At 43.6% G+C, this 16,895-nt stretch overlaps 1 non-coding gene across 1 annotated transcript; it reads right to left on the bottom strand.

Moving 5' to 3' along the window:
- Positions 1-15,584: 15,584 nt before the first annotated feature.
- Trnaa-cgc (transfer RNA alanine (anticodon CGC)) lies at positions 15,585-15,657 on the bottom strand. The gene has a single exon. It is a non-coding gene; the product is annotated as a tRNA-Ala (tRNA).
- Positions 15,658-16,895: the final 1,238 nt, after the last annotated feature.

The following is a 16,895-nucleotide window of genomic DNA, read 5'->3' as shown; positions in this document are numbered from 1 at the left end:
GAGTGGGCAAGAAATTGGCTGAGAAGGGCGGAAATATTTTTCAGCAACAAGCCGCTTCACCCTCACAAATTGAGAGGACATTTGCAAGGCACTTTCCCGAGAAGGTCCCACCCACTGCAAACAAGGTGAACACTACTAGGTATTGCAAAGTATGTTCAGACAGGAGGAAGAAAGAGGCGCATCAGGAAGGAAAGTAGATGGTGGTGCAAGGACTGTGGCGTTGGCCTTTGCGTCCCACAGTGTTTCCAGGATTTTCACACAAAGGCTAACTACATCTGAACTATTAAAATACTCTTGTTTACAGGTACCTGCAGCTAGACAGTCCAGTGATATTTTGTTTTAAATTTAGATACAGTAATATTGGCATTACGCAAGGGAGAGATCATGTAAAACTTTTTTATCCACGATATTTTTGTGTTTTCTTTTTTCAATTTTAACAACCATTTGTATTTTATATTGTAAAATAAACTCACATTCATGTAAAGCTCTTACTTTTTCCTTTTAAATGATGAAAGAACCACATTCCTATCATTTTTCTGTTCTTTGCAATCTAATTTCAAACATCTATTAAATACGACAATTCACAGCCAAGTGCCGGGTGTAAATAGGGCAGTGTTGAAAGTGTTAACTATGTATATATATCCCTCTGAGCCACCGAGGACACAGAGGATAGTCTGTCTGCAGGGATTTATCTCTGGCACGCCTCCCGCGAGACATGTCCGAAAGAACAGATACCACTTAGTGTTCGGTCAGGGAGCCGGATGGCCTCTGTAATAAAAAAACTGAGTGGAATGATCAACCACCGAACTTGAACAGGATGTCTTCCGACGTCCGGAACGACCAAACGCAACGATCAATAACGAAAAAAAAAGAAAGGGATAGAGCGCCTGCCACGGAAGCAGGAGATCCCGGGTTTGAGTCCCGGTCGGGGCACACATTTTTATCCGTCCCCGTTGGCATATGTCAACATCTGTAAGCATCTAACGGTTGTAATTTCATTCTAACGAGCTGCATGGTCACCGATGGTATATATAAAAACTATAATACAAAAATACGTCGCCACATAGTAACAACTTACCCGGGAAACAGCCACGGCCCCAGTTCGCGACCGCAGTACGACACCAACGGGCGTTGTATTGGTACTGGCCACAGCCTCTAGAGCGCCTGCGCGACAGTGTGTGTTAACACTCGTACCAACGTGTACTCCTGAACGTAAAATTTTGCGAATAACCAGGTGCGGCTAACGAAATTGACGTACACGCTATCCTGTAAGACGCTTTTGACACCGTTACTCTCAAGCGACTTCTAATCAAGCTGCGGACCTATGGGATATCGTCTCAGTTGTGCGACTGGATTCGTGATTTCCTGTCAGGAAGGTCGCAGTTTGTAGTAATAGAGGGCAAATCATCGAGTAAAACTGAAGTGATATCAGGTGTTTCCCAGGGAAGCGTCCTACGACCTCTGCTGTTCCTGATCTATATAAATGACCTGGGTGACAATCTGAGCAGTTCTCTTAGGTTGTTCGCAGATGATGCTGTGATTTACCGTCTAGTAAGGTCATCTGAAGACCAGTATCAGTTGCAAAGCGATTTAGAAAAGATTGCTATATGGTGTGACAGGTGGCAGTTCGCGCTAAATAACGAAAAGTGTGAGGTGATCCACATGAGTTCCAAAAGAAATCCGTTGGAATTCGATTACTCGATAAATAGTACAATTCTCAAGGCTGCCAATTCAACTAAGTACCTGGGTGTTAAAATTACGAACAACTTAAGTTGAAAGGACCACATAGATAATACTGTGGGGAAGGCGAGCCAAAGGTTGCGTTTCATTGGCAGGACATTTAGAAGATGCAACAAGTCCACTAAAGAGACAGCTTACACTACACTCGTTCGTCCTCTGTTAAAATATTGCTGCGCGGTGTGGGATCCTTACCAGGTGGGATTGACGGAGGACATCGAAAGGGTGCAAAAAAGGGCAGCTCGTTTTGTATTATCACGTAATAGGGGAGAGAGTGTGGCAGATATGATACACGAGTTGGGATGGAAGTCATTACAGCAAAGACGTTTTTCGTCGCGGCGAGACCTTTTTACGAAATTTCAGTCACCAACTTTCTCTTCCGAATGCGAAAATATTTTGTTGAGCCCAACCTACATAGCTAGGAATGATCATCAAAATAAAATAAGAGAAATCAGAGCTCGAACAGAAAGGTTTAGGTATTCGTTTTTCCCGCGCGCTGTTCGGGAGTGGAATAGTAGAGAGACAGTATGATTGTGGTTCGATGAACCCTCTGCCAAGCACTTAAATGTGAATTGCAGAGTAGTCATGTAGATGTAGATGTAGATGTAGATATATCGACTGTCTTAACATTTGTAATAATTTGTTTCCCAGATAAGTTATTGCAATTTCACGATGTATTACTATATTATAGTTTTTAATTTTTGCCTTTGTCCATTAAGGACAAATCGTAGTTCCTTTTACTCTGCAGAAGCTTCGGTTAACCCAACTGAAACCTAGGTAAATCTAGGTAAACATTGCAACTGAGGCTGTTGTTTATTTGAAATTGATATTTATACAGTCTATGACAGGGCCGCGAAATGTTGAAAATATTAAAATCTATGATGATTTATCTGACAAAAAGTAAAGCAGATGGTAGAATGTCTCTGCTCGATGAGAATAACTCACAAGCTGCAAGAACATAACGAAAAAATTCCCAACTAACAATGGGACTGACATTCAGAAAAGAAAAGTATGTTTACTTTCATATACATAGTCATTATTATTATTACTATTATTATTATTATTATTATTATTATTATTATTATTATTATTGATTGTTATAATTATTTTTTATTGTTATAATTACCATTGTACTACTGTTATAATATCTATTTTTTTCTTTAACATCAATACTGCATAATAAGCTATATGTCCTTAATGTTATGTAGAAACTGTAACTCGTTCAATCTGAGTACGCCTGGTTAGGTGTAAGAGAGGGCCTGAAGGCCCTAATCTTGCCAGGTAAAATAAATGCATAAATAAATAAATAAAATAAATAAATAGATGTAGACTCATTATCTCACCATCAAAAAGAAGTGTACTTAAAGGGGTTGCAGCTGTTGTAAAATTTTTGGCATCAAGAGGATCTCCATTTCGCGGTGACAATGAAATCCTAGGATCTCCCAACAATGGAAATTATTTGGGATGTGTGGTATTATTGAGTGAAATTTATCTATTTCTTGCAGATCACTTACAAAAGTCCGCCTCCGTAGCGTAGTGGTACCACGCAGGGAGCCCAGGTTCGATTCCCGGCAAGGGACTGGATGTTGTGTGTCCATCATTATTGACTCGCAAGTGGCGCATGTGGCGTCACCTAAAAAGGACCCTGAATGGGCCTCCCGGCCAACTATGTCATATGATCATTTCATTTCACTTTCACTTAGAAAAGTCTGGGAATCCTGGGAAAGATAACACGCCTTACTTATCAGTGAATGTCTGTAATGAGTTTATTGACGTAATCGGAAAAGAGGTCCTAAAATTGTAAATGAAGTTAAATTAGCAAAATATTTTTCCATTAGCATTGACAGTAGGCGCGATCTGTCTCATGTTGACCAATTAACTTTTTTAATTCGATACCTAAAAGATCGTGTTCGTGTTGAAAGGTTCCTGAAATTTATCCCTATTAAAGACCATAGATATGAGTATTTAGCGGAAACCATCTTGAATTTTTATGGAATCATGATACTCTCATAAACGATTGCAGAGGACAAAGCTACGACAATACTACAAATATTTCAGGGAAGTATACTGGTCTACAAGCATGAATGAAGGAGAAATGTGAATATCCACCTTTGTATGTGCGAGACATTCACTGAACGTGGTAGGTGCCCAAGCTGCTGGGTGTGTACCAGAGGCAACACAGGTTTTTGAAATGGTTCAGAAGGTTTACAACTTTTTGTCAAGTTTTACCCACCGATGGAACATATTGACAGAACATTTAGGTTCAAAAAAAGTTGTTAAAAGTACTTCACAAACCAGATGATCAGCCCGAGATGATGCACTAAGCGCCTTGCATGAAGGTCATAAACAAATTATCGACACTTTGATGTCCATCGCAGAAGAAACAGAACAGGCAAGAGAAACTGGAGACGAAGCCCTCAGTCTGTCCATAAAAATGGAAACGCTAGAATTTATTATACTAACTGAAATTTGGTGCTTTATACTGGAAAGAATAGGCAAAACAAGAAATTATCTTCAGGAAGAATCAATAACACTGCTGATTGCAACTAATTTGTTCGCTTCACTTGATGATTTTATCATTAACCTCAGGGACAAATTCGATGACTTCGAACCGTCCGCCAAAGAAAGAAACGTAGAATCTGATTACAGGGACCCATCACAAAGAACAAAACATAGAAGCTTGCGCCAGAGTTATTTTGATAGCTCTGCACCGCCAGTGCAACTGAATGGAAAAGAGAAATTCAAACCACAAACCTTTCTTTCCATAATTGATCCCCTGAGCGTTCATTTAAAACAGCGATTAAATTCTTATGGGAACAATAGTCAACATTTGGTTTATTTTTTCGTTTGAAAACATTCAATTCCGAAGAGCTGAGACAAACTTGCAAAGTATTTGCTGAAATTTATTATGAAGACGTTAACGAGAAAGAGTTGGAAACGGAATGTCTGCAATTAACAGAAAACTTGAAACTTGTTTATAGTGAAAATGGGGAGCTAGTAATATATTGGAAATATATCACCTTTTGAAAGAAAAGAACATTGGAGACACATTTCCAAATGTAAAAATCGCATTGATAATCATTTTAAGCACGATGGTAACCAACTCCAGTGCGGATTGCTCCTCCCCCACACTGAAAAGCATAAAAAAATGAATTAAGAAGTAGAATTCTTCAAGAGAGACTTACCAGTCTGTCGCTGATGGCCATAGAGGGTGATATGCTCAAAAATACAGATTTTGCCCATCTCAAATCTAGAAGGGTACCACTTCAGTCAACATAGATTTTTGAGCACTAACTTGTGAATGCTAGTGGTGTTACTTTTGTGGCTAATGCTATATTATCTATTCAATTAATTTGACAGTAAAGAAATAAAAATATATCTAGAACCTCGCTTATCTAGTTTCTTTGTCTATTATAACAAAATAGTGCTCTGTGAAGGTCATAGGGACCCCATTATCTAATGGGTCCAGAGCCTCCAATAGGTTAAAGACGGCCCTGAGCCTGTGCAGTGAGAAAGAAAGTAACTAATGGCAAAAAAGCAATAACTTTCTGACCATGTTAGCTACAAAAACAGTAGCAAACAGAAATCTGAAACTTAACCAGATTAATGAATCTTCCTTCTCCCTTCTTTCTCGTTCTCTCTCTCACTCACTCACTCTCTCTCTCTCTCTCTCTCTCTCTCTCTTTCACACACACATACACACACACACACACACACACACACACACACACACAAACACACACACACATACACAAACACAAAATATCGACTTTAAAAAAAAAGTTGCTCTCACGAGGAACGACACATAACAAAACACAGACACAGACACACACACACGCAAAACAGACGAAAAATATCCAACCACACACACAACACGAACAAAAGACGGAAGATACACACACACACAGCTACAGTTGGCAAAGCTACATATACTCAGTAAACACACAAATTTTGACCATAAAATTAAAAGTGACGTGTTTATAAATAAATGTGGGTGAAAAAATGTTGGAAATCTACCATTTGGACGCGCAACATCGTCACTGGGAATTACAAGTAACGAGATAATGTGACACCTCGATATTTGTGCTCCAAAAATTGTTTGTAATCTGAAAAACAAAAGATACAAAATCATAGTAGCATATTATAACTACTGCATAACACATTTTTTTTATACAGACCACTTCACAAATAAAAGAAGCGAAACGCATGTTTTACCTGTTAAAAAGTCCTTTCCAGATATTTTAACATGATGTAGCTGAAGAGTTTGGAGAACAACATAAAAAGAAAGAACCATCATGTGGTACATTAAGCGTATGAGTGAACATTTTTTCTTGGGGTGGCATTGTTAATTGGAAGACGGTTTATTGGGAGAAATTTAGGACAGAGTAAAGAAGACCGCGTGTTGGACGCTGGTACGACCTATTCTAGAGTACTGCCTGAGTGCTAGGGGTCCGTACCAGGTCGGATTGAAGGAAGACATCGAAGCAACTCAGAGGCGAGCTGCTAGATCTGAGGGTGGTTTTTTTGTTATTTTATTATTATTATTATTTTGTTATTCTTATTCAAACGGGTGACTGCTTTTAATTAAGTCAAATCTGCCACCTTTCAGAAACAATACCATTTTTTAAAATAAACACTATATATTTTAGACAGGTATGGTTATCTCCTAATTTGGGGCAAGCAGTTGACACCACTTATGATTTTTTCCCGTTTATATAATATATTAGGATATGATATCTGCTGCCGCCGCAGGTACAAATGTGTATTTGCGCCTAATAAAAGGTGTGGTGTCATTTCACTTTACTTCTTTTGTTAACACCCATTTCATCACGTACGTTATGTAGGTAGGAAATGTATGAATGTAGGGGGGGGGGGGGGGAGAGAGAGAGAGAGAGAGAGAGAGAGAGAGAGAGAGAGAGAGAGAGAGAGAAAGGATCTGCAATATGTAGGGACATACACAGTATTTACCAGAATACAAACATTTCACTGAATCGTTATATGTCACAGATAGACACAATAAATAAAATTTATTTCGCATACACAGTATTTACCAGAATACAAACATTTCACTGAATCGTTATGTGTCACAGATAGACACAATAAATAAAATTTATTTCGCATTGTTACTAACACGCTAAATTCTTGGAGGCCCAACAGAACCGACCGGCCGCCGTGTCATCCTCAAACCACGTCGCCATTGGCTGAAATGGCTCTGAGCACTATGGGACTTAACTTCTGAGGTCATCAGTCCCCTAGAACTTCGAACTTCTTACAGCTAACTAACCTAAGGACATCACACACATCCATGCCCGAGGCAGGATTCGAATCTGCGACCTTAGCGGTCGTGCGGTTCCAGACTGTAGTGCCTAGAACCGCTCGACCATCCCGGCCGGACTTCTTTTGTGCAAGGAGTAATCTTATGAAAAAAAAAACCTCTGCCTGTATTGCCAATTCGTCAATGCCGCAGAAAGTTAGAATTAACGTCATTGCCTTCCCAAAATACTGCCATATTACTGTCAGTGATATCGAAGACTTTTAAGCGTTTTTTTCCCCCAGATACTCGTGTGTCCTGACCTGCCGAGGTGGTGGTCAGGTTGTGAGCACAGCTTAAATAATCACAAATACATAAACAGTAGCCAGGTTTCGGCGTTGGGTGGTGTCCACAGAGGCAACGGCAACGGTACTGTAGATCCTATCCTCGGTTACTGGAATCACCAGACAAGTTTTACGAATGTGAGATGGAGGGGCACAAAATCTGAGAACGCTGTAACTCTGTGACGCCACTTTCCTTCTCCCACCATCTATCAGCGTCAGAAGCGACCGTTAATAATCCCCCTCTCCTTGGGCTTTTTTTTTTTACTTTCTTTATTTTGGCTTCGAGTTATGCCGATCGTACAGCCAACAACGGGTATAAGGTACCAAAGAAACATAATTGCAAAAAAGCAGAATAGCGCAAAATGACGAAGTTAGCATAGACACACTCTTAAAGTAAAATAAAAGCGCAATTACACAAAGACCAGACAGCGGACAGCAATGATGACAATGGCATTGGAATAGAATTCCAGATATCACTATATAGCAACATGATGACAAAAGAGCATAGTCTCTTATATAAAAGACAAAATATTGAAGGAAACAGAAACACTGCACATCATACAACATGTACAACAATAGCTGAAGAACAGAACTGCAAATTTCAGCATATAACTGTGTGAGAATTACAGCATACAGACACACAGAGTTGAAATGAAAGAAAAACTCAAAATGACAAAAACAGTATAATCAACGGTATGTGCCAGTAGAGCACTGACATAAGTGCACAAGAGAGGTGTAATGAAAATTTTATGTACAAATAGAGGTCTGTACGCAAATTCATGATCACCACCTTGTACAGTTTTCAGCCTCTGGCCGGATCTGTTTGGAACATACGCCTCTCCATCGTCTCCCATATTGCCACCATCTCTCCATTTTCACCTTGGTCCAGTCATCTCCTTTCTTCTGGAGGCATTCATCCACTCCTTCCAGCCATCTGTCTCTCAGTTTTCCTCTTGGTCTCTTCCCTTCCACTTTCATCTCATGTACCCTCCCGGGTATCCTCTTTCCCTCCATTCTCTTAACCTGTCCATACCATCTCAGGCTTGAGTTCTCTATCTCCTCCTGTAATGGTTCCGCTTTCATTAACTCTCTGATTCTCTCATTTCTTAACCTGTTTATCTTTGTCACTCCAATACTGTACTCTGCTTTTCTCTCTTCCTTTCACGACCCAGGTTTCGAATGCATATAGCAGGATCAGGACATAGTATAACCAGTATATAACCTTGTTACTCACTTGGGGTACATCCTTCCTCCATATCAGGGTTCCGACGCTCTTCAGAAATGCTTCTGCTTTTCTCTCCTGCTCGTGTACTTCTCTGTCGTTTTTTCCATCTTTCTGTATCAGGCTGTTTAGGTACTTGAAACTCTCCACTCTCCTCTATCGTTCCCCACCTATTCCAGGTGTTCCTCTCTCTTTCATTCTTGTTGTGATAATCATCTCACTCTTGGACTAAATTTCATCCCATTTTCTTGTACTGTTCCCATACGTCCAACTGCTCTTGTACTTCCTCCTCCTTATTCCCCCAAATCATCACATCATCTGCAAACACCGTAGCTTTGATCTTCCTTTCACCAGTTACTGGTGCTACTGTACTCATTATATCATAGATCACTACAGCGAAGAATAATGGTGAAAGTGCACTTCCCTGCCTCAAGCCATTCTTCTGTTCAGTCCAGGCTGATCTCTCTCCTCCCACTTTCACACAGCTCACACTTCCATGGTACATTTCCCTTATCTGTTTTGCTACTGCTCTGTTTTCCAGGGCTTTCCACACTTTGCTTCTATGTACACAATCGTACGCTTTTTCAATGTCCAGGAAGGCCATTAGTAGCTCTATTCCATATTCATAATGCTGTTCCTGCAATTGTCTTACAGCAAAATCTAGATCCACCGTGGACCATCCTGTTCTGAAGCCATATTGCTCTTCTCCCATCACTCCTTCTAATTTTGCCCGAATTGGTGCTTCCAAAATTATCTCAAAAATCTTTGCACAATGACTGATCATTGTTATCCCACAGTAGTTCTTGCACTCTTTTCCATTTTCCCTTCTTAAAGATCGGGGCAGTTATTCCCTTCTTCCAGTCTTCTGGGATCAACATCTGTGAGCACACGATTTTCATTACTCGATATAGCAATTGTATCCCCACCTCTCCTGCTGCTCTCACCATCTCTACGCCCAGCTCATCCAGACCTGGTGGCTTCAAATGGTTCAAATGGCTCTGAGCACTGTGGGACTTAACTTCTGAGGTCATCAGTCCGCTAGAACTAAGAACTACTTAAACCTAACTAACGTAAGGACATCACTCACATCCATGCCCGAGGCAGGATTCGAACCTGCGACTGTAGCGGCCGGCCCTGGTGACTTCCCTCCCTCCATCTTGCCCAGTGCCTCTTCCACGTCTCCCCATGTAAGGTCATTTTCTGTTTAATGTTCCTCCTCTTTTTTCTCTTCGACTTGTTTCTTCTCATCCAGGTCTCCATTTGGGTTCAGGAGTTCTTCATAATACTCCTTCCACATACTCTTGAGCTCCTCCTTATTCTCTACGCCCTGCCACTTTTGTTCACCATTCAGGTATTATCATTCTATATACCACATTCTTTGAACCTTCACTATCCTCCTCTACCAGATCAACTGTTCCATACGCAAATTAAAACACAAAATTCCGCAGCCGACCGATGCCACTTGAAAATGACTCACAAATTAAACTTAGATGTCAGTGGCTTTCAAATAATCTGTGAGCCAGTCATAGTTATGAAAATGGTGGACACTGATAGTTAGGGGGTAACGTCTCGCAATCAATTTCTTACACAAGTCTGATTTTGCAGTCGTGTACTTGCAACGTGCCAGCATGACGTGGTTAAGAGCCACTACTGCCGTCGAGTCCTTAGACGTGATAATCTTCACCTGACATAGGTGCACGGGGTAACACCCGTCTAACAGCCTCGTGCGAATGATAGAAGCCACGTGACGTCTACGAAGCTGCAGCGAGACGATTTTTTTAATATTTTATTTTTTAAATATATAGTGTGTAGTGTGGACTGAAAAGATCATCCTTGATGACTTATTCTTCTAGGATGGGATGTAAGGATAAAAGGAAAACACTTTAGTTCACATTCAGTTGGGCTTGGGCACGCAATGGGTCCTTTAGCCTGCTGTCGTTGGTGATGCCTATCTTCCGTGGAGGGTGAAATGTGTCAAGACAGTTATGTGTGACTGCTTCCTCGTGTTATGACAGATTGCCTATGGGGGGGTGAAACGTTATTGACTTCGGTACTCGATACTTGTGCCATCTTGCAGGGTTTACCGTTCCTACCGCCTCTATTTGTCGAACTTCGTCCCAAAGGGCATCGATCTTGTCAAAAACGTGTAGAGCCTTGTCATGGACCTTCTCCTGTATAGTGGTCTCGTGGAGTGCGGTGCGGACGTCGACGTTTCTTGTCCACCATGGAGCTCCTGTGATGCATCGATAGCAAATGTTTTGCAGCGCTTGTCGTTTGTTGTAGTTGGACACATACGTAGTTCCCCGCGAGGTGGAGCCATACAACATTGTGGATTCCACCGTTGCCTTATACAATTTGGAGTTTAGTCTTAGGGTTGCGATCCTTACTCTTCAGGAACGGAATCAATTACCTGGCCATCTTCTGGGCTGCCGTCTTCTTGTCGTCAATATGCTGCGTAAAGAGTAATTTCTTGTCGAGGTAGACACCGAGATATTTCACTCCCGGCGACCAGGGGATAAATTGGTCAGCTATTTGGAGTCTGTCGCGCAGAACTGCTGCCGTCTTCGTCTGGTTGATGTTTATCTTATTTTGCAGCGCTCAGCGTTCCATTACAGCAACTTGCCGTTGCATCCTAGTGATTAGCTGGTCCAAGTTCCAAAAATGGTTCAAATGGCTCTGAGTACTATGGGACTCAACTGCTGTGGTCATCAGTCCCCTAGAACTTAGAACTACTTAAACCTAACTAACCTAAGGACATCACACACATCCATGCCCGAGGCAGGATTCGAACCTGCGACCGTAGCAGTGGCACGGTTCCCGACTGCGCGCCTAGAACCGCGAGACCACCGCGGCCGGCCTGGTCCAAGTGTGGTCCAGTTGTCAGAAAGGCCGTATCGTCCGCATAAAAACTCGCCGTGACAAGGGGACTGTTGGGATGTCGTTTATATATAAGTTGAAAAGCAGAGGCGAAATAACAGAGCCCTGCGGAATTCTCGCGGAGATCAGTTTCAATTCGGACTTTCTATCGTCGACTCGGACATACAGTTTCCTTTCCTGCAGAAAGCTGTCTACGAGTCTAAGGTAGCAATCCGCAATAGGGGCAGTGCGATGCAGTTTGACGATAGGGTGGGCCGCCACACCTTATCGCAGGCTGTTTCGATGTCAAGGAAGACACCAACCGTGAAGCGCTGCTTGTTGTATCCTTCTTGTATCCGTTCGGTGACCCGTAGAAGTTCGGCAGATAACTCGTCCTTGAAACCGAATTGTTCTGGCGGTATAACATCATGCGCTGTAAGCGTGTCATGGAGTGTCTTCGACAGCACTCTCTCGAGCACCTTGCCGAGGGTCGGCAAGAGGCTAATTGGCCGGTAACTGTTGGGTTCTGCTGGGTCATTACCTGGCTTTGGTATTGGAACTACTCGCGCCGTCTTCCATGCTGTAGGGAAATATCCCTGCAGAAGACAGCTGTTGAAAATTCGGGTAAGGAGCACAGTTGGTTTCGTGGGCCACTGTTTCAAATCGGTGTTGCTTATGGAGTCGTTGCCTGGCGCGTTATTCCGAGTCTTCCGGATAATTTTAGGGGTCTCTGCTGGTGTGGTGAGTTGTGGGCGGCTCTGCACGGGCGCTGTACGAAAAGCAGTCCATTCTGCTGTAACGACGGCTGCCTGTTCAGCGAGACGAGCCACGGTCGAGAAGAGACGTTCGGCTGTGCGTCCGCCAGATGGCCGCTCGTAGACGGACCTGCCGTTGTGATGTTTGAAATTTTCCCGGCGTACTGTTTGTTCCATAAAAGCACGGGAGAGCTGCCGTAAGCCAGTAACATCTTGCCACGATATTTCGGCACAAAGTCTTCTGGCCATCTTCAGGTGAGTACAGCTGGAGAAGTACTGGCGAATACGCGTTTTTTTTTCTTTATTGTAATTTTAATCACCTCAATACAAGGTGGGCTGGCAGCAGCATATCACCCTGCTCTTCAGCCTTGAGCGGTACAATAACATGACATATAGGTGGCACAGACAATACAATAAAAACGGCGGGCAAACAATGTAGATACAAAAAAACAGTAAACATGAAGCCGTTCACGCTGGATGAGGAAAAACACTAACACTTGGCGACACAGCGCACATAACACGGATGACTGCGACGGCACACGTGAACGGTGGTGGCGTGACGGCGGAAGGACACTGAAGACAAAACGAAGGCACACACACGAGACACTGATGACGATGATCTCCAGCGCGTCAAGGCGAATACGCGCCGAGCTCTGCTATTTAAAGCCAAAGCGGGCTGCTTTGCACCTACGCTGCGCGTCTACAACTCCGTGCGTTTGCCCTTGCGCCCTCGGCGGTGAAAACTTGTCATTTCGATATCAGATCAATCTTCATCTTTATACCGATAACTACGTTGACCTCGAAGTTTCCCTACAACGGGATTCCAAGCGGAATTTAACTGGTGACCGCTATCTCGATTGATAAGTCTCTCGCTGACAATTTTATTTCTATGGATTCATTTATAAATGAACTCCAGAAAGTTGATGTTTGAGCCACAATTTTTGTGTCATTGTAGTTCATTGAATGGCCAGTAGAAGTGCAATGTTCAGCGACTGCGGACTTGGTGGGTTGTAGAAGGCTGGTATGCCGCTGGTGTTCCACAATACGTTCCTGCACCGTTCTTGTTGTCTGCCCTGTATATGACTTGCCGCAATCACACGGAATCTTGTAGACACGTGATTTACGTAGGCCCAGGTCATCCTTAACGCGTGCGATGCTACGGTCGCAGGTTCGAATCCTGCCTCGGGCATGGATGTGTGTGATGTCCTTAGGTTAGTTAGGTCTAAGTAGTTCTAAGTTCTAGGGGACTGATGACCACAGCAGTTGAGTCCCATAGTGCTCAGAGCCATTTGAACCATTTGAACCATCCTTAACGGATCCCACCAGTGATGATATTTTAGGAGGAGGCGAAAGATGACTCTAACTTGATGCTTCGTCAATATTCTGCCTATCTGTGACGAGATGTTCCCAAAGGTAGATAAGCCGTTGACCTCAAGCCCTCTTCTTCTTCCTTGTTGCGTCGTTTGTAGAACTGCATAGCTCTGTTCACTTGCTTAGATGAAAAGCCATTTATCAGGAATACTTTTAGCAGGTGTTTCAATTCCGCTTGAAGACTGTCGACGTCAGAAATAGCATGGGCACGGTGGATTTAAGTTTTAAGGACACCCATTGTTTGTGCTGGATGGTGGCAACTGGTAGCTTGCAGATACAAATCTGTATGGGTCGGTTTCCTATACGCCAAATGACCAAGTGTGCCATCATTCTTGCGCCGTACCAAAACATCTAAAAGTGGCAAAGAACCATCTTTTTCAGTTTCCACTGTGAACTTAATACACTCCTGGAAATTGAAATAAGAACACCGTGAATTCATTGTCCCAGGAAGGGGAAACTTTACTGACACATTCCTGGGGTCAGATACATCACATGATCACACTGACAGAACCACAGGCACATAGACACAGGCAACAGAGCATGCACAATGTCGGCACTAGTACAGTGTATATTCACCTTTCGCAGCAATGCAGGCTGCTATTCTCCCATGGAGACGATCGTAGAGATGCTGGATGAAGTCCTGTGGAACGGCTTGCCATGCCATTTCCACCTGGCGCCTCAGTTGGACCAGCGTTCGTGCTGGACGTGCAGACCGCGTGAGACGACACTTCATCCAGTCCCAAACATGCTCAATGGGGGACAGATCCGGAGATCTTGCTGGCCAGGGTAGTTGACTTACACCTTCTAGAGCACGTTGGGTGGCACGGGATACATGCGGACGTGCATTGTCCTGTTGGAACAGCAAGTTCCCTTTCCGGTCTAGGAATGGTAGAACGATGGGTTCGATGACGGTTTGGATGTACCGTGCACTATTCAGTGTCCCCTCGACGATCACCAGAGGTGTACAGCCAGTGTAGGAGATCGCTCCCCACACCATGATGCCGGGTGTTGGCCCTGTGTGCCTAGGTCGTATGCAGTCCTGATTGTGGCGCTCACCTGCACGGAGCCAAACACGCATACGACCATCATTGGCACCAAGGCAGAAGCGACTCTCATCACTGAAGACGACACGTCTCCATTCGTCCCTCCATTCACGCCTGTCGCGACACCACTGGAGGCGGGCTGCACGATGTTGGGGCGTGAGTGGAAGACGGCCTAACGGTGTGCGGGACCGTAGCCCAGCTTCATGGAGACGGTTGCGAATGGTCCTCGCCGATACCCCAGGAGCAACAGTGTCCCTAATTTGCTGGGAAGTGGCGGTGCGGTCCCCTACGGCACTGCGTAGGATCCTACGGTCTTGGCGTGCATCCGTACGTCGCTGCGGTCCGGTCCCAGGTCGACGGGCACGTGCACCTTCCGCCGACCACTGGCGACAACATCGATGTACTGTGGAGACCTCACGCCCCACGTGTTGAGCAATTCGGCGGTACGTCCACCCGGCCTCCCGCATGCCCACTATACGCCCTCGCTCAAAGTCCGTCAACTGTACATACGGTTCACGTCCACGCTGTCGCGGCATGCTACCAGTGTTAAAGACTGCGATGGAGCTCCGTATGCCACGGCAAACTGGCTGACACTGACGGCGGCGGTGCACAAATGCTGCGCAGCTAGCGCCATTCGACGGCCAACTACGCGGTTCCTGGTGTGTCCGCTGTGCCGTGCGTGTGATCATTGCTTGTACAGCCCTCTCGCAGTGTCCGGAGCAAGTATGGTGGGTCTGACACACCGGTGTCAATGTGTTCTATTTTCCATTTCCAGGAGTGTATTTTTACGTATGTTTTACGAAAATACGATGTTTCAGTGACGCACCACATTAAGAAGGAGGAGATTAGTGTTTAACGTCCCGTCGACAACGAGGTCATTAGAGACGGAGCGCAAGCTCGGGTGAGGGAAGGATTGGGAAGGAAATCGGGCGCGCCCTTTCAAAGGAACCATCCCGGCATTTGCCTGAAGCGATTTAGTGAAATCACGGAAAACCTAAATCAGGATGGCCGGAGACGGGATTGAACCGTCGTCCTCCCGAATGCGAGTCCAGTGCGCTAACCACTGCGCCACCTCGCTCGGTGCACCGCATTAAGGATCTCTGCAAAACGTGTTGTTCCAAGGACGGTTCATTATGCTGCAATGGCATATATGGGACTTCAGGGTATAAAGGTTTTGCCATTCAGAGATTATGAGCACATAATGGTTAATTTACGTGATGAAAGTAGATGTTTCTATTATATGATGCATGGATACAATTTCTGTGTGAGTAAACAAGTATTATTTAATTAATGAAAGATGATATGCTGTTTCACATAAGCTCACTTTATTCCAGAGTTAATGCAATACTAGCAGTATATTTAGAAAATTAGATTCTGGTGCTGGAAACTTCAATACTCTTTAAACACCTACCTTATGGATTTGAGAAAGCAAGTAATAAGGTTTCACATTTTGTAATGTTTGGTGCGCAAGACTAAAAATATTAGCTTTTAAATTAGTCTTTAGGGCACCCAACACATCGCACGAATATTTTGAAACTATACTTTCCAGAACGTGCTGGTCGCGTAAATATTGGAAAGATGCAATCACCAGATACCCGATACCCATGTTTATCTTCAGTTTTACACGAGCCAGAACTGCATCTGTAATGTGAGAACCATTTCTTTTTTTAACAGAACTCGAATCGCACGTCCACGAGCATTCGAAATTAGCTTTCGCTGTCCGAAAGTGTTTCACAGGCGTTGTGCAGATGCAGTCACTCCAGTTGCAGTGGCTGTCGCTCAGTGTACGTGTGGAGGGTAAGCACGGAGCTTAGAATAAGATACTGTGAACACCTAAAGCACAAAAAACTGGAAACACGTATTCCCCATTTGAAAACCAGTTCATGTAACAGAAACAGAATTACCACCCTCCTTGCATTAAAGCGTGAGTAAGCAATATTAATAATTTGTAGGCAGCTAATGTCAACCCACCACAAGTTGAAAAAAGATACGCTTTTTTTTCATTTATTGAATTTCGATTCAGCTGGCAGCTGCTTAATATGCCGCTCTACAGCCTACAGAAGAGTTAAAAACCACGATGAGAAGAAAACAAAAAAAAAAAAAAAAAAAAAAAAAAACAGGCGATAAAACGGCGGCTTTTGATAAACTGTAAAATGGCAGAAACTTGTAGAAGTTGATATATAAAAACGTAGGGTTGACGATGCTAATGAAGACACAAAGTAAATAGACAGGCACAATTAAAAATCATGGCGAAGGACTGTTTTTTGTTCGCAAGAGATAAAAAACACACCTAGCGATAGTATGGTTTCTGTCCAC

Source organism: Schistocerca gregaria, chromosome 11 (genome assembly GCF_023897955.1).
Source record: "Schistocerca gregaria isolate iqSchGreg1 chromosome 11, iqSchGreg1.2, whole genome shotgun sequence".
Lineage (NCBI taxonomy): Eukaryota > Metazoa > Arthropoda > Insecta > Orthoptera > Acrididae > Schistocerca > Schistocerca gregaria.
Note: the sequence above shows the minus strand (reverse complement) of the source record. Positions and strands in the feature narration are given on the sequence as shown.